We start from the raw sequence: 13,741 nt of genomic DNA on the forward strand, positions 1-13,741 counted from the left end.
TTTCTCCTTCGCAGTTTTGCAGTCGATTGCAGCGGGGTGGTGTAGAGGACGATCCATTGTGTATGAGAACAGTGACGCAGTTGCGTGTGACCAGGGCGGCGGCGCCTGGGGCCGCGCTGTGCTGCTGCATTATGAACAAGTTGCACTTTGGGCGGCCCTCCATTTATCTCCCATTTTTTAGTTGACTATACATGCTTTTGTGTTGGCGAAGGACCATCGACTCAAGGCGTTCAGCGATCTTGGCGAGCTCGTCCGCCAGTGGAAGGGCGGAAGACCGCAGAAAAACTGCAAAGAAAAAAAACGATATGGAACGTCTCCATAAATTTGTTGTTGTTCCAAAGGGGTCCAATCTTTCCTAGAAATACGTTTAACGGAGTGCAAGAAGCGTTCTCTTCTTACGTTTTGTCTATATGAGACTGATTTCCGCATACTGGGTACAGTACGTCAATGCCACTAGAAGGATCTCTTTGTGGAACACCATTGACAAGATAGGACAGGCCTGTATCTCTACCTACAGTGAGGAGAGGGACGGAGGGAAGACGGGATGAGGAGTGAAAGGTGGAGTAAAACTACCTCGAAGTTGGTCAGTTAGTGCGCATCCGTCGAGGGGGACACAGCTGTAGCTGCTGGCCCGCTGCAATCTTATTGGGTAGGTTTTTGCGGTAGTTGTGTTATTACGATGTTTTTTTTTCCAGTTCCCAATACATGGTCGCATTGTGCCCCGTTGATTACGAGTGGCAGCTTTTTCATCACAGTTTCGAAGTGTAATTAGAGTAGTGATACATTTTTTCTGTTAGTTGTGGTAGCAAGTATTGACTTCTATCACATGGGCTGCAGGGTGATTGTCGAGCAGGTGTCTGTAGTTAACTCTGACGCCAGTGATAGATACAGTTCTCAGCTGTATGCTTACAGGAAATACACTTATTAAACTCCTATCTGCCCAACACCAGGATCTCGTCAATTGAATATATTTCCTGCCAAAAGAAAAAAAATGTAGTACCTTACACCCCATTCTTTTTCCCGTCAGCTTGTAGGTGAACGATAGTGTTTGAGTGCGTCTGACACTAGTTTCGAGCGGTATTGTAAAATTTTTTCCCAGCAGGACGCCTGTTGTATGGCGTCGTCAAAGCCTGAGTTGTATTGCGATTTTAGGCGGTCCTTGTGTAGCACTATGCATAGTGTTGTTTGATTAGATCCTATCTTTATGACTAATTGCGTAATTAGGAGCTGTCTTTACTTCAGTTTCCTAACCAAAATAAATAAAGTACACTAACGTAACATTCCTCTCTTGTATCTGTGCAGTTTCCATGAGTTGGGTGGGGGGTGGGGGGGGGGGTGCACTAGGGCTTTCCGTCCAGATGGACCAGGTTTCAAGTCTCAGAAAGGGAATCGCCATTTTTAATTTCCTGTCCATTCCCGGGTGGGGGTGGGGTGGGACGTCGGCACAGCCCCGGGACAAAGAAATTCCCATCAAAATTCGGAACTGCCGCCAAAATTCGGAATTCCCGCCAATAGGGTTGGCGTGAGGGGTGGAGGTGGGGAAGGGCGAGGGTACGGTTACCCATGTGCCAGCTGATAAAAACACGTGACGTTATCTGGCGGTGGGGGTGGGCATTGTTTGGCGGGGATTGTTAAATAACTGATCAATTTAATTAATTTGCATATAAACTCGATATCAATTTGATATCAAAATTGCGCCCACGCCCCCATATGCCTACTACTTCCGATCATGACACATTACCCATTGTCCCAAGCATCCCTCGGCATAGATCGCGTCACACCTTGAACTGAGGAAGTGCTTTCGTGTCTTCTACCATCCTATTCACATGAAAATATGAATCGGATAGCCCAAGGAGTACTTATCCCACTGCCATCTGAAAGGATCTACTTTTGCACAGGGCCAAGTTCCCCACACAAAGGCATAAGCATTCATGAGGGAGAATATACAGTATAGTTTCATGAAACTTTTCTTGGTTTCGAGATTTATTACAGTTATGGATATTAGCAGCTGTTTCTTTTCATACAACGGCGTTTTGTATTATGAAAACATTGCTACTACGTCTTTCTTGAATGTTCATTCTGTATTTTGTACTTCCTAGATGGCATAATTCGTTAATTGCAAAAGAATCTTGTTCTTTTTTAATCCCCTGCAAAAATATTAGTTCGAAAGTAAAGCTAGGATTATGAGTACCAAACTATTGCTGAGTGATGGGAAAAGGGCAACAAGTGGGTAAAAATAATAGAAGTTAATATGTCAATAAAAAGGTCGATGTGAAGAGCACACAACTTCCATTGTCATGCGTTAGGGAAAGCTCTTGCCAAGACTGCAGAAAATTCTGGCACTAGGTAACATCACTATGCGGGGCAACGGCTTCCGTTTAGTCATTTATAGACCAGCCAGGTGTAGCAATACAACAAAGCAAAAAGAAAACTGATGTTTTAAATTCTGCATTCCAAAAAATCATTCTCACAGGAGGATCGTACATGCATACCATCGTTCGACCGTCTAAATTCGCGTAGAGCAGACGTCTAAACCAGCATCCCTGGCGTTAAAAAGCAGTTGAAAGAGTTGAAAACAAATAAGTCGCCATGTCCAGGTGGAATTCCACTTCAGTTTTACAGAGAGTAGTCCTCGCCATTGGTCCACTAGTTACCTTTCATTTATCATGAGTCTTTCGCCCAGCGATAAGGCTCAAGTGGCTGAAAGAAAGGCAGATGAGTCCGTGCATAACAAGTGTTTAAAAAAATGGAAACACAGAATTACAGATCAATGTCCTTAACGTCGGTTTGCTGCTGAAACTTTCATGGCACCCCCTTCAGTCAACCCTGCAAGCACCAATCCCACGAGATTTCAAGAAGCTTGCCATCATTTTTTCTAGCGTATCTCAACTGTTGGCGTGCGTTAAAAGTAACAATTCGTCAGCGCACGCAACAACTTCCGGCAATTCCTGACTGCTTTGTAATCTGTCGAGTCCCATTGAAACAGAAGAGCGATTGCTCGCGGGCGAGCAACTGCCAGCTCGTGACTTCCCTAGACCGCGGAGGGAAAGTGTGAGGAATGCCAGAATAAACAAAAAGATTTGATTTGATGTGATTGTACAGTAAATGCCACAGTGAACACAAAAATGTGTTGAAAAAGACGGAAACGTGAAAGGAAAAAAGTGCAATTATTAATCAAATAAGCATTCATTCATTCCCTTCATTTATAAACAAGTGCATGCAGGGTATAGGCAAAATAGTGTGAAAAGTGGTGGTAATGGGATGGTTGTGTTTGACGGCCAACAACGCAGGTAAGGCACGTGTCGCGCTGGACTGTGCGTGTTCAGTACGGACAAGGCATCAGTGCAGGTTGTTTACGAGTAGTGCAGATTTCGTATTTGCATTCAGAGGCCGAGGTCGACGTGCAATGAAAGACCTACCAGAGTTCCAAAGAGGGCAGAGTGTGGGGGCCCCATTAGCTGGAGCATCGGTAACCAAGACAGCCAACTTATTGAATGTTTCAAGAGCAACTGTCTCAACAGTCATGACAGCCTACGCGAAACACGGATAGACACCATCATGTAAACGTAATAGTGGGTGCAAATCAAAACTAAATGACAGAGATCGTTGTACGCTAACACGGATTGTGTCAAAAAAACACAAAACCAAGGCAGCTAAAGTGACTGTTGAGCTCAACAACCATATTCGAGACTCTGTATTTATCGACACTGTCCGCCGAGAACTCCATAAGGTGAATATTCCTGGACGAGCTGCTATACCGAAACCATTAGTGACAACAACCAACGCAAAGAAGCGTAGCCGGCCGCTGTGACCGAGCGGTTCTAGGCGCTTCAGTCCGGAACCGCGCTGCTGCTACGGTCGCAGGTTCGAATCCTGCCTCGGGCATGGATTTGTGTGATGTCCTTAGGTTAGTTAGGTTTAAGTAGTTCTAAGTCTAGGGGACTGATGACCTCAGATGTTAAGTCTCATAGCGCTTAGAGCCATGTGAACCGTTTGAAAGAAGCGTAAAACATGGTGTCAGGAGCATAAATCCTGGACGGCTGATCGGTGGAAACACGTCATGTCGTCCGACGCGTCATCGTTTTCGTTATTTCCAACATCGGACCGGGTTTACGTCTGGAGAACGCCAAAAGAAGCCTACAATCCTGGTTGCTTGATTCCAACGGTTAAGCCTGGAGGTGCATGTGTGATGGTGTGGGCAGCCATGTCGTGGTATTCTCAAAGGCCGTGTCACAGCCAACGATTATGTGAACATTTTAGGTGATCAGGTACACTCCGTGATCAAATGTTGTTTCCCAACAATGATGCCATATTTCAGGACGATAATGCACCCCTTCACACAGCCAGGACAGCAGAATCGTGGTATGAGGAGCATGCTACTGAACTGCAGCGACTTCTATGGCCAGCACAGTTCCCGGACTTGAACATTATCGAACCCGTGTGGACTGTATTGAAGTGCAGTCTCCAGAGCAGATTTCCACCTGCCTCTTCACTACAGGAGATAGAAGAGGTTCCGATCACAGAGTGGCATAACATTCCAGTGGAGACAATACAGTCATTATTTTCCAGTATTGCAAGGACAATAGCAGCTGTATTAAGCGCAAACTGGGGTCCAACCCCGTTTTAGTAAACCATTCCCAAGTAATTACAGGTGTTCACATTATTTTGCCCATCCCCTGTACTTGAATAACACACTCTACGACAAAAAAAACTAAACACCAGAAGGAATTATCCGAATGGGACGAAAGTCGGTAGCTGCGATGTACATGTACAGACAAACAATGATTATATGATTACAATTTCATAAAAATTGGATGATTTATTCAAGAGAAAGAGCTTCGCAAATGCAGCACGCCAGTGCTGTGTTGGTCCACCTCTGGCCCTTATGCAACCAGTTACTCGGTTTGTCATTTATTGATAGAATTGCTGGATGTCCTTTTGAAGGATATCATGCCAGATTCTGTGCAAATCACAGGTTAGATTGTCAAAACCCAGAGCTGGTTGGAAGGTCCTGCCCATAACGTTCCAGTTGGGGAGAGATACGGAGACCTTGTTGGCCAAGATAGTGTTTGGCAAGCACGAAGACGAGCAATACAAACTCTCATCGCGTGCGGGCGCGCATCGCGCATTACCTTGCTGAAATGTAAGACCAAGATGGCTTGCCATGAACGGCCACAAAACGGGACGTAGAATATCGTCAACGTACCACTGTGCTCGAAAGGTGCCGCGAATGACAACCGAGGGGTTACCCCTTGGTTGTCATCCGCAGCATCCTTACAACACAACCGTTCGTCGACGATATTATACGCCCAGTTTTGTTGCCCTTCGTGGCAAGCCTTCACGAGCGTACTTTAGTAAGATAATGCCCGCCTGCACACGGTCAGATTTTCTAGTGGTTAATTTCGTACTTGCCAGACCCTACATTGGCAAGAAAGTTGAGAGCTTTTGGAACATTGTCAGCAGGCCTCTCCAACTACCTCGGGATTTTGACGACCTAACGCGACAATTGGGCACAAACTGACATAATATCCCTCATGAGGCCATCCAACAACTCTTTATCATCGAACGCCAAGCCGAATAACTGCTTGCGTAAGGGCCAGAGATTGGTCAATCTTTTTGTTGACGTACTCAGTCTTTGAAGATCTTTCTCTTGAATAAATCATCCATCTTTTACGAAATTGTAGTCATTTGTTTGTCTGTACATATGCTTCCCAGATGACCCGGTTTTCCGGAACAGTTCCTGTTTCATGTTACAGAAATCGGTGTCCCAAAAAGGACTTTCGGAGAGGCGGTTTGACCCGGATTTGAAAGAAATATTCTCGTATTATCTATTTTTTCTCCAAATCGCGTCACTGTTTTCCCGACGTTCGAATAACTTCTGCGTCATAATCGTTCTCAACGTTGAATTAACTTTTGCATCAAAACTGTTCTTACCGTCATTGTTGATGTGACCAAAATTGGCTTGAATACATTTAAGTCACTTTCGTTTCTGTTTTATAATGGCAAAAATGTGTGACCGAGCAAAGATGATTATTATGCGCCTTGCTCTTGAAGCGGTAACGGATAATAAAAGGACAAGGGAGATAATTACTCCGTGACAAGTGAAACACAAACGCGCATCAGCAGTATAGAAGGAACAGCCATAGGTCCCACACCGCGAAATAACAAAAAAACCAGTGAGCAAGGTGGACCTATAGGCATCGACATCGGAACGTATGTTCAGTGTGACTCAAATTACGGAAGCTTCAAACATGTACGTGGGCGACAGAGCAAGTGCGATAAAATCAGTTTTGAAAAGAGCGTCAGTACCTCCTCTTTGCCGAGAAGCCGTTCCGCAAGCGGTACAGATTTGTTCACTGCTGCAAGTGACGATTATCAACGGTCAAGCAGCGGTGAACCGTCAAATTCAAGTGAAAGATCATTCAATCATAAGGAAAATTTTTCTTAAAAAAAAGACTAAAACATGCGGAATGTGTTAATAATTGGGACGGAGTAATAGCTAAGACCTTGAGAAACAGTGCGAAAGTTATACATCATGAACGGGTAAAATTGTCAAGGCTCGAAAACTGAGTGCTGCATGTACTGATATCCTCTCTTGTACAAAGACATTATCAGAAGTCCACAGACGTCAGCTGTTGACGATTTACTGGGCACTGGAATCGTTACAAAGACAACGAGATTTCCTGAATTCCTGTATTGAAATGTTCGTTATCAAATATAGTCGCATTACTGGCCGTGAACCTAGAAAGTCGAACAGCGCTTTCTACTTGATGAAAGATAAGTGGACGATTCGTGTGCAAAACGTTTCTGATAAATACTTTGGGAATAACAGAAAGACAAATCCGTACTGTTATCGAAGCGAAAATGGGATGTCACCTTTGGTCAAAAGGTTGATCCAGAAATTTTGGAGTCCTCCAGGAATAACCTAAATTCCCCATATTGAGAGTCACTGTGGAAGAAGTGTCTCAACATCGATGGTGGCGTATCCATTGCAGAAATTTGCGCTTCAGATCGATCTTCCGGTAACCTGCCAACTGCAACGCCTACACGCGTATATTCAATATCGAAATTAATATCGGATTTTTTTAGCCAAAGCAGGATCGGTGCGACCAGTATGAAGCTTACAAAAACGCTACAGAGGAAGAGAAAGCAAAGCTAAAAGATACATTTCAAGAACTTCAGGAAGAGTTGAGTCGTTCAAAAATGGTTCAAATGGCTGAGCACTATGAGACTTCATATCTGAGGTCATCAGTCCCCTAGAACTTAGAACTGCATAAACCTAACTAACCTAAGAACATCACACACATCTATACCAGAGGCAGGATTCGAACCTGCGACCGTAGCAGTCGAGCAGTTCCAGACTGAAGCGCCTAGAACCGCTCGGCCACTCCGGCCGCCAATTGAGTCGCATTGAGAAAAACATGGACAAGGAGTTGGCTCAAAATGAGGAGATACAACTAGCAGTTTATGATTTACAAGCTGTCTTAACAGTGCCAACGGGACAAACATCTGTCTTTTCCTACAAGTCGAGGCTCAACTGTTACAATTCAGCACGAAGTGTCCATACCTACATTGTTTTCAAAATCTGTTATTACTCTTGAAGTCTGATGTACTTATTTTTGTTGTTTGTTGCAGGTGACCGAGACTGGAAACGATAAAAAAGTATCTGCTTTTTAATCATGAGGGATTTACAACAGAGGCGACGTAGAAATAGCAATTTGTGTCTTACGGTATCCTGAAGAGTTAACAAGCAACCTTCCTGGGACGAATGTCATATTTTACTCCGACAATTGTAGAGGACAACAGAGCAGGAAGTAAGTACCAAAAACTCATATTGTGATTCGCAGAAAGCATCTAACAAAATGCTTCTGTTGTAAAAATCACATTGATTAAAATTTTCATTTTCTATTGCAGATATATGATTGCAGTGTATTTGTAGGCAGTAAAACGGTTGAATATTCGGACCATTACGCACAAGTATTTGATTCGTGGTCACATGCAGAAAGGAGAAGCAATTCACAGCATCACTGAGAGATCATTTAAGAGTGCCAAGAAATCAGGGCCAAATTATGTACCCAATCAATACGTATCAGTCATCCGAAGGAAAATCCTCTACATCTGAGACAAATGGATTATTTACATTTCTTGGACGTTAAAACATTGCATGATGAGTGGTTCCTAACATGGCCAATGACATTGACGGGAATATATTCGAAGTGTCTGAAATTAAATTATATCGATGTGAAAAAGGGGGTGATGTGTTTCAATGTAAGAATAGCAACAAACAGTCCGAGTGGGGACAATTTCAGTTTATAGGTAGAAACATACATTTAAGTTCCCCACACACATTTTGACCGTATTTGTTATTTGGTTAATAATATCGGAAAACAGACACATTTGTCAAAAGGGCTGCAAGGGAGTAAAAGGGGTGCTGTTTAGCAGGAATAATTTTTTTGTTTTGTAGAGAACACTTAGCGTCACAATTAGGCCGACTTTCAACTCCATAGATAATTTTACTGTTGTTTAAAGAAGTTTTTAAACAATGTCGTTTGGTTTTTTGTGTCTCCTGTAGACTTTTCATTTTGACAGTTACGACATTGTTCTTCCGGAATGGCGATGTGACGTCCCTCCGGACCAAATACCGAGAACAATGACGAACAAAATGAGGCAAAGACGGTAAAGCGCGTGCCTGGAAACCGAGAGGTCGCGGGATCGAATCCAAGCTACGTTTTAACTTAGCCGTTACCTCTCGACGATGAGAAATTATCAGAAACTGTAGGTCCACTTTCTCCAGCAGGATAACTGGGGTCGGTAGCTGAAGTGGCGTCCAATTGAAAGCTTCTCACCAGGCCATTGAGCCAAAAGAAATAAATTATTACGCTACACTGTTTCCTCGTGCTTCTGGTACTACCAATTCGCGAGGACGGATGGAACATGTGTTGTGTCAACTGTTAAGAACATCTCCGACCTGTAGTTGTCGAAATTAAGAAGCTGAGTATTTCGCGAACGGAAATTGACTTTCATTGTCCTCGTATAGCAGTGAGCAAACGACGCAGTAAGGTGATAACAATCGTATCAGCGCTAATGCGCAGAGACAAACACTCTCCACTAGTGGTGGGCAGGAAATCGCGTATCTGTTAGAAATCACAGTGACTGAGAAGTCACAGATATCACAGTAGCAACTTTACAGAATCTAACTGCGATTTCAGTCACAGTTAGCAGTCGCAAGTAGTATTTCATATTCAAAGACGTGAGCCATCTATTGGTCGAATTTAGCACTGCTTTCTGCGATTTCAGTGACAAGTCGCAACTAAGAGTCGCAAGTAGCAACTAAAAAGCGCGGTTAACAGTGGCATCTGTTGGCCAAAGTTCGTACTACGTCCATCTCTGCGGTACGCAATGGAGTCAAACTGCGATTTCCGTGACAAGTCGCAACTAAGAGTCGCAAGTAGCAACTAGAAAGCGCGGTTAACAGTGCCATCTGTGGGTCAAAGTTCGTACTACGCCCATCTCTGCGATACACTATTGAGTCCTAACTACGATTTCCGTGACAAATCGCAACTAAGAGTCGCAAGTAGCAACTAAAAAGCGCAGTTAGCACTGCCATCTGTTGAGCAAAGTTCATACTACGCTACTCGCTACCGAGTCAAACTGCGATTTCTGTGACAAATCGCAACTAAGAGTCGCAAGTAGCAACTAAAAAGCGCAGTTAACATACTTTTCCTAGTGTCATCTGTTGACCGGCGTACGTACTTCGTTATGAGAGCCTTGTGCCTCACGAGAACGATGTGCTGTGTGTGCATATGAAGGGCTTATTTCAATAGTGGTACAAGTCCATTTTTGTTCATTTTGAGATACAGAGTCGTAAAGTTAAATGAGCGCTGACAAATCTGCATTTGAGATACCAGAAATATTCAAGCATATGGCTTCTTGCTAGAGATGAAGCTTTATTTATGTTTGTTTGGATCACTAATTTCGGAAGCATTATAGACAGAAAAGTGGAGGTAATGGACTTGTACCACTATTGAAATAAGCCCTTCATATTATATGACGACATGCACATTCAGCATCAGTTATGGTTGGTCAAATACTGCTGTGACTCTGAATGTATTATATTAATAAGAAGCAATTTTTCTCCTGAAAATATCAAGTAACGTAACAAATGTGTTTGATTCTGCTTCCAATATGACAGTTTTGGTTAATACTCCACATGCCTACAGGACTTTGCAATGTTAACACAGCAGAATTCAGACATCTGTATAAGTGTAGAGAAATGAAAACAGTCATATGAATGCCTCACTTTTGTTCCTACACAGTTCAAGACTCGGGAGAAAAGTTTTACACCTGGTGTTCTACATGGCAACTTCACACACAAGAACTTTTTGCCGACACTACTACCACCTACATAAGTAAGCTTTTCCTGTGTTACTTTCAAGGAATTCACTTAAGCTATTCCTGATTTAACTGTAAGATCTGTACTTCCCACTTTCGTATCAACAGCCTCAAAATGCATATTGTAGACTTCGGGATATGTTACAGGTCAGTGTCACAACAAGATTGTGGAGAAAGAGGGGGGGGGGGGGGGCGGCATTTCACTCTCCAACAAGTGTTTACCAATAAATATGTGGCGGAAAATTACGGGTATAGGACGGCTTAACATGTGGAAAATGAGATTTTCATTATTTGTTCACTGTATTTAACATTTATTACTCCTTTAAAATCGCACAACAACTTCAATAAAACACAGTTTAATCACTCATCTGCACACTTATTTCGCAATAATGTCACTTTTAAACTGCAAATCCTCTAAGAGCTCTCTTGAATCTTCACGAGTCTCTCCCTACAGCCTTGATGTGGATAGATACGTACAGCAACCAGAACTGTGTCTGCAAAATCACAAGGATTATTAAACAATTTTTGCTGTCACTAATTACAAGCAATATAATTGGCAGAGTAGATTGCTAATATTTGCTGTAATGAAAGCCACTCAATGGGGTATATTTCACATTTGCAAGAACGATCTCACTTAAGTAATTAAGTCCATCGAAACACTTAGAAACTAACCTCTCGTCTGACGAAAACGGTCTAAAGACGCAGTGGCAATTTCTCCAGATCTGCTGACAATGATATTTTGAGTTATCACTTTACTGAGTAACTGAAATGTAGTTCGGGTACCTGAGAACATAACAATACGTTAGAATTTATTTTCTAAACACGAACTATTACGGTACTGTATGGCTACTTACATATTAATTACACTATTAATATTTTCACAGTTGTTTCTTTAATACAAGATTAAAGCCAACGGAAGAACAAACGTAAAACATACTTACCAATGACAGGTTTGTTGAGATGCAATTTTCTGTGTGGACAGATGTAGCTTTTTCATGCGGTGGTAAGTCGCAGAAATCGCAGGAGTCACAGAAATCGCAGAAGTAGCAGTAGTCACAGAAATCGCAGAAGTAGCAGAAGTCACAGAAATCGCAGAAGTCACAGAAGTCGCAGAAATCGCGGAAGTAGCAGAAATCGCAGAAATAGCAGTGGCGGAGGGATACGTGACTTGGTTCCTTAACTGCGACTCTTAACTGCGACAAATCACAGTTAAGAATAACAGATACTGAAAAGTAGCATTCACAGAAATCACTGATATCGGAAAATCGCAGTTTAGCCCATCACTACTCTCCACAAACTACGCCGAGAGTCACACGGCACGTTAAGGCGGTAATTCCCCTCCCAAAGCACATGGCGTCAATTAGCCGGGGGAGTCCCCATCTGTTACAGGACGGACACACACACACACACACACACACACACACAGAGCGCGCGTGCGCGCGAGAGAGAGAGAGAGAGAGATGTGACGCGCAACATGGAGCTATCCAACGAACGACTGTGCGATATGATTACGTAATGGAAAAAACGAAACCTTTGCACAAATGTTGACAAAATACACACATTCTTTTTAACATTGAAAATTGTCTCGTTTCCTTCCAGCAAATGTTCAGATCGAAGTTGTGACGCTCCTGAATGTTTTGACTCTATGGCTCTACTCATATTCTACATCTCGGTTCTCAGCAGCTCTACCCGCGAAAGGCAAAGGTCCCGAGTTCGAGTCTCGGTCCGGCATACAGTTTTAATCTGCCAGGAAGCCCACACTCCGCTGCAGTGTGAAAATCTCGTTCTGAACACAAAGGTGGTTTATCTAATAGATTCCAAAAGAGCATATCATAATCAAGACTGCGCATGGTAAAGGTCCCAAGCTCAAGTACCGGTCCGAGTTGGGTTGTTGGGTTGTTTTTGGGGAAGGAGACCAGACAGCGAGGTCATCGGTCTCATCGGATTAGGGAAGAACGGGGAAGGAAGTCGGCCGTGCCCTTTGAGAGGTACCATCCCGGCATTTGCCTGGAGCGATTTAGGGAAATCACGGTAAACCTAAATCAGAATGGCCGGACGCGGGATTGAACCGTCGTCCTCCCGAATGCGAGTCCATACCGGTCCGACAAAGTGTTATAATCTGCCAGGATGTTTCAAGACAACCAGTTGTTGGGATTACCAATATACTACGGGCTATAAGGCCACACTATTCTGAGATCTGTTACAGAACACAACGTTAGGTTTTCCACTAAATCGCAGAAAACAACGATAGAATAGCCCAGAGAGTAAAAGTAATTTTAACAGTGGATTGTCCTCTTGAAAAATAAAGTCTAGATAAAGCTAATCAATAGTTTGCAACACGATTTAAAAGACGTATCTTTATGAAAACCTAGAAGCTTTCATACAAAATCGACAATCACGCGCAAAGTATGACCAACGAGCTAGATTGAAACGTTCGTATATGATTCAGAAAACACCTTACTCTTCACATGAATTATAGTACTCAAGAAAAGGATTGCTGCAATTGAAAGAAGTATACCTACTGCTAAACACAATCGCGTTCTTCCTGAGAAGGGACGGGGGGAGGGGCTAGCAATCTAACGAATTGATGTGAGAAATTACAGTCTCCTTTCACCGTTTACCCAACAATAATGTGCTCACAGTATCGACAGAAAGAGGAGAGGAATGGGGGCTCTGTTACAACAATGTTCCGTAATTATTCGGATCTGCATGGAGTTTAGTAGGTCAGCTAGGGTTGCCATCCGTCCCGATACATCAGAACCGTCACCGTTATGGATCTACTTATCCCGACAAGACCCAATTTTGTCCCCATTTTGCAAAATACTGTTACGAGCTTGGCCCATGTACTGCAGTAACGCCATCGGTTAGCGCAAGATGTAAATGCAGCCTCAGTTGGTTTTAAATTTATGTCAACAAGTTTATGTAGACATGGCCGTCTCACAGAAGGCGTTGCATGTTGCGTATCATGAATCGACGATGCAAGCACATTTTAGATTTAGCGCCATTTGACTTGATGACGCTGTCCGAAACTCCTGGTTGGGTGGTGATTGGAAACACAGTTATATTCCTGACTAAAAAACGTAATGTATGTATGTGAAGAGCCTTTTGGATACTAAGCGTGACTCCAAAGACTGGAAGTCTAAACGCACGAAGGATGAATGGTGGAATGTCTTTCTTAAGGAAACCGAAAATCCTGAATCCAAATGCCAACTGCTAAAATAATACGAGTATTTGTTTTCTATTCCCGCGCACAATCGTCACTGCGGAAAGAGTATTTTCGCTAATGGCCCAGTGAAATGATGAAAGAAATCGACTGCTGCCAGGGACTGTGTATTCTGCCTTACACTGC

At 43.2% G+C, this 13,741-nt stretch overlaps 1 long non-coding RNA gene across 1 annotated transcript; it reads right to left on the bottom strand.

The window, feature by feature from the left end:
* Window positions 1-10,727: 10,727 nt before the first annotated feature.
* Window positions 10,728-11,450, bottom strand: LOC126175721 (uncharacterized). The gene is made up of 3 exons (XR_007535607.1): window positions 11,334-11,450; window positions 11,065-11,175; window positions 10,728-10,886 (listed from the first exon to the last, which is right to left on the bottom strand). It is a non-coding gene; the product is annotated as an uncharacterized LOC126175721 (long non-coding RNA).
* Between the last annotated feature and the right edge of the window lie 2,291 nt (window positions 11,451-13,741).

Source organism: Schistocerca cancellata, chromosome 3 (genome assembly GCF_023864275.1).
Source record: "Schistocerca cancellata isolate TAMUIC-IGC-003103 chromosome 3, iqSchCanc2.1, whole genome shotgun sequence".
NCBI classification, from domain to species: Eukaryota; Metazoa; Arthropoda; class Insecta; order Orthoptera; family Acrididae; genus Schistocerca; species Schistocerca cancellata.